Consider the following 5,316-nt stretch of genomic DNA (forward strand, 5'->3'; position numbering starts at 1 on the left):
TTTCAGGTCTGATGATACTGGGGTCACTGAAAGAGGTGGAATGGTTGATCACTGCCCTGTGGAGTTTGTAGAAATATGGTCTTAAAACTCTCTAGAAGTGACTTTAGAGGACTATAGATCCCAAATAGGCAGAGACACCATTCTGCCTGTGTATTTTGGGGGCAGCATGCACTTTGTAGCACAGTTGTGGATTGGCTGGAAGACTGAGAGGGAAAGGCCCCTCCAGTGAGAAGTGTGGTGGGAACTTTACATGTTTATATCATGTCTGGCAATTCTGGAAAGTGTTTGGAGAATATAATTAAAAGCAAAATTGGGGAAACCCAAGAAAAGCTCCACAATAATAGAACAGAAAAAAAAACTATTGTATCACACAGTTAAACCGAAATGTGACCGGCTCATTGACAGGCAATCTGCTTAGGAGAGTGCAAAAATAGAAACAAGGTCACCATCATTAGTCCACAAGTGGAGGACCTGACAGCACCATTTGTCATACATAGTTCACCCTAAATTTACCTGGTAATGGGGGGTGGGTATCTGTGTATGCTAGTTGGCCATACTCAAAAATAATAAACTTCATCATTATGACAGGAAGTAGTTTTGCAACTTGTAGACTGACGCCTGCAGAAGGTAGCCTCCCACTCTCCTACAGGTACTATTGAACAGTTTGCTATCTTCTTGGCTATTTACACGTCAAAGCAATAGGTCCCTACTCCATGAGCGCTGGCCTGCAGTACTCCTGCTTGCCCGCTCCTGGCAGCCTGTGTCCTCTCTTGACTTCCATTATCTGCCACCGAGGCACAGCCCACAGCCCACAGCAGGCAGCCCATATCCCATGTGAACCCCAACTGTCACAGCAGCACCCCAGTGCTACATCATAGAGTGGGGCCCCTGAGCTGCAGGAGAAGAGCCTGAAGGGCTCCTGGGTAGAATTGTATTTTCTCAATAATGGAAACAGGAGAGTTTCAGCCTCGGTTTCTGTTTATACGGCTGACAGAGGAAAAAAACTGCTAGATTCCCAGCATGAGTCTGGATAGAGCAGCTCCAAGGGTTGTCACTGTGACAGCCCACCTCTCAAAGGCACCAAGAGACACTAAGAGGTCTTCTGAAACAGATACCCAAAGCATCGGAGAGAAAAACAGCTCTCAGTCTGAGGAAGATTGTATTGAGAAAAGAAAGAAGTTGAAAGCATCTTAAAGAAAAACTTAGGTTAGATATGAGATTAGTCGAGTTGGCCAGAAAATATTCCCTGAAGCAGTTCCCCTTTAAACACCCCAAGTGCACAGCTACTCTCAGCATGAGAAACTAGTGTCAGCAGAATTTCTTAAAGTTTTTCTTCCGTCTATGCTGATCTCTCATCTGCTGGCCATTGGATTGGGCATCTAAACTGAAACACATCTGACAACCCCCACCAGCACTTTCTGGTGAAGAACTGGAAGCTGACTTTGTTCATCTAGATGAGTAGATCTGAGCTTGCCACAATGCCAGCTGAAGAGCTGTTATGATCCATGGGTGGCTGCATCACCCCTGTCTATTTGTTCTGTAATAGCTGCATTCCTAATTTAGTAAAATAAAAGAATAGACTCCAAAATCTTGCTGACATATAATTATACCTATGGGGTCAATTAAGCAGTGTGTCAGACTAATATCTACTGTAACAATGAGGTAGTGAAGTTTCTTTAGATAATAGATATAAATAACTATAAATATTTAACAGACTAGTCTTAATGTATGCTGTATTTTCTAAAATTATCTGTAACCTTAAGTTAAAATGCTTTATATTTCAAAACAATAAGCAATATTGATATCAAAATTACTACTTCAGGGGTTTGTCCAAAATAAATATTGTGACCTTATATTCACACTATTGTATGAAATACTATTTAATTTACATGGATGCAGTTGTCTACTAAAGACTACACAAAGCTATGCAAACTGATCTTATGTAATAAACAGAAACAAAGGTACAGCTACGCATTCCACTGTTCGGTTCATACACTAAACTCTTCTTGCTTTTGCAATGTAAGTACTACAGTCTCCAAATACTAAGTCATCACCTTAGATGATCAGTTTTCTGTAAAGGAAAGATACTCAGTGGCTTTTACTCTTCATCACTCTGTATTGCTGAATTTAATCCTATTCTTTGTGCTCAAGTTTTGTGTGCTTTTAAAATGAGTTTACCCTAAACAAATCCATGTCTACTTTAAAAGATAGAAAATAGAAAAATAAAAATAAAATGAGCTTTGCCAAATCAGAAATAGAACAAAGCCATGGTCCTCAGGTCCTAAAGAAAATCCTGAGTCAAAAAAGAATGACAAAAGGTTGATTTAGCTGTTAAAATAATTTTCATATATTTAAAAAAGCAGAAAAAATACATATAAATGCTTTAAGAAAAGGAAAAAGAACCAGATCTCTTCCCTTATTTTCAAAGATTAATCCTCTTATTTCTAACTCGCATTTTCACCTTCAATGGCCAGGTCTAGGGACATGGCTCCTGGATATCTGAAATTTGGTAGGCACTGGATTCAGGTATATAAGGGGTGGTCCTGGGTACACAGTATACACATGAAAGATGGTTTGTGAGAGGGAAAGCAGAAGAGAGAAAGATGCTATCAGAAATCCACAGGTTGGGGAGAGTGCAAAGGAGGTGGAAAGACTGGTTTGTGCTATACACACTGGCCCAGGCGGGACTATATTCTGATTTACTCCTGTGTCCATGTAGTAGATGAGATTATAATTGGGTTGTCCAGAACTCCAGTTTGGCAGAGCTAATCAGTTGCTGCTACAAATTTGGTGTCAGGGTGGAGATGTACCGGGAGTCCTCTAAGTACTTTTGTGGGTTTCTGGCAAGAAACTTAAGGAGCAAAAGTGCCATAGTGCAATTCCTGAGGATGGGGCCTAGCCCTGGGAGAAGTGTGGCCACATGAATGCCCAGTGGGTATGTTCCCTAGTGGGTGGGAATCATGCGACTGCAGCTGTGAGAGGAGAGGGCTTGTTCTCAGCACTCCTTTCCTCTAAGTTCTCAGTCCCCTCTCTCCCTGGTAAGAGACCCACAAATACAGGATAATGTACAGTGTGAAAGGCTATGTGCAGGAGAGCAGAGCTGACCTTCCCCAGAAACCTGGAGTCTCAAACCCAGGCCCCTGTGATGCTTCTCTAACACCAAATCTATGGAGTTTGCTGAACACTAAGCAATTCCCCAACACCAGCTGGGTGCCAAAATTTCAATTCTGACAATATCCAGAGTCAGCACAGGCCCCACAAGTTCAGGGCTCAGTGCCACACCATTGCCCTTACTGTAGATGCCAGTGACAAGCCCCGGGGGCCTGTCTATACATCTGAGCTACTGCCTCTAAACTGACAACTCCCATAATCCCCTTTCAAGTTCAATAATTTGACAGAACTTCTCGCAGAACTCAGAAAAACACTGCCCTTAATGTTTACCAGTTTATGTTAACAGATTCGACTCAGGAAGAGATAAATGGAAGACATGTACAGGACAAAGAAAAGTGGTGGGGAAAGACGTGACTCCTAGGTAATCCTGGTTAATAACTATGATTAATGACATTCCCATCCTTGTGTCCTCCAGGAACAGCTTAATAAAAAGAAACACTACACTCTTCCAGTTATGACTTAGATGATGCTCCCTTTTTGCCTATCACATAGCCACACATACGCACTCTGAAAATTTCCATCTTTTTCTCATGACGAATAGGCTGAGCAATTTTGTCTTCAGTGGTCAAAACAGAATACTTCTTTTTTTTTTTTTTTTTTTTTTGAGATGGAGTCTCACTCTGTCATCCAGCCTGAGTACAGTGGCACAATGTCAGCTCACTGCAACCTCCATCTCCAGGTTTCAAGCAATTCTCCTGCCTCAGCCTCCTGAATAGCTGCGATTAGAGGCATGTGCCACTCCACCTGGCTAATTTTTGTACTTTTAGTAGAGACGGGCTTTCACCATGTTGGCCATGCTTTTCTCAAACTCCTGACCTCAGGTGATCTGTCCCTCAGACTCCCAAAGTGTTGGGATTACAGGTGTGACCACTGCACCTGGCCCAAAACAAAATACTTCTTATATAAACATCGCTTAAGTTCCTCTCCCTCTCCCAGGTCCCTGAACTTTGTCCTTTCCTTAGTCTGAGTCAACATACAACCTCACTATATGTACCTCCTAAGAACACACTGACTTCAGGATGAAACATTCTCTGATCTGGAATCTGTTTTGTCATCCTCCATCCTGACCTTCTCCTCCAATCTTCATTCTAATCTTGTCTGTTCCTCCCTATGAAAGAAAGCCCTTGTCTGCCTAACTTTTGGGATCTTCAAAGATCTTACACTTGGCACTTCCCCCCGTTGCAATACTCCTTTGAAACTAACTTCTTCCCTAAATCCAACTTTGTTTTGTTTGGGAAACTCTAGAAACAGCCCCAGGAAAATAACAATTCCATCCTCAGAACAACCCTTTTAATCTCCTTCCACTCTAAACCCAACTGCATCTGCCTGTGGATACCTAGTTTTCCAGAGCTCTGTAGCTTCTCTCAGTTTAAAACCTTCTTCCATGGTTGGAGTGACCAGACTGGGACACCTGCAGGGGTGACTCCCCAGGAGGAATTAACTGGACCTCCAGTGAACTCCTTTTGCAGACTCAATATTGGCCTTAGCTTGGGATCACTGGGCTCAGGCTTCAACTTCCCAGTTAGGGTTATTCACCTAGTTTTAAATGACAAAACACCAGTCTTTGAAAAATTCAGCAATTTTTTCTCAAACACAGTGTTTATATGTAAGGGAAGGACATTTTAATGTGCTTACATTTCATACCTCAACAAGAAAAGCAGAAGCACTTATCCCTTTCAGACAATAAACACACAATTTTTCCACAACAACTCATTTAGTAAACAATTTGTTACACAAGAACACTTTTAGGGGGTGTCAAGTCCATCTCATGAAATTCAGCATTAAACTCAGAAATCAAGATAACAGACATGGGACAGAGCTATCTACTGTCACAAATTCACCCTGCAAAAAGAGGAACTGATGTTTTAATGAATCTATGCAGTTCCCCAATTAATCTACCACATTTTCTTATGGAAAGGTATTCAAGTCATACAGTCTTAGCGGAAGACATTTTCACTATTCTTTTCCTTGATATCGTTCCCACAGCTAAGCCCTGGGATTCTATTTGAAATCATCCCCTAAACAAGAACAGACTGAGAAACTTCCTACACTCTCTCTGGAAAAGAAAAAAGGTAAATCCAATATTTTTAACAAATATTCCTGACTAGAATTCCTGACTGGAATTCCTGACTAGATATCTAACTT

At 41.6% G+C, this 5,316-nt stretch overlaps 1 pseudogene; it reads left to right on the forward strand.

Annotated features, from left to right (window-relative positions):
* The first annotated feature begins 713 nt into the window (after nucleotides 1-713).
* LOC112617430 lies at nucleotides 714-1,383 on the forward strand (annotated as a pseudogene).
* The last annotated feature ends 3,933 nt before the right edge of the window (nucleotides 1,384-5,316 follow it).

This window comes from Theropithecus gelada, unplaced genomic scaffold, assembly GCF_003255815.1.
Source record: "Theropithecus gelada isolate Dixy unplaced genomic scaffold, Tgel_1.0 HiC_scaffold_1627, whole genome shotgun sequence".
In the NCBI taxonomy this organism is placed as follows: Eukaryota; Metazoa; Chordata; class Mammalia; order Primates; family Cercopithecidae; genus Theropithecus; species Theropithecus gelada.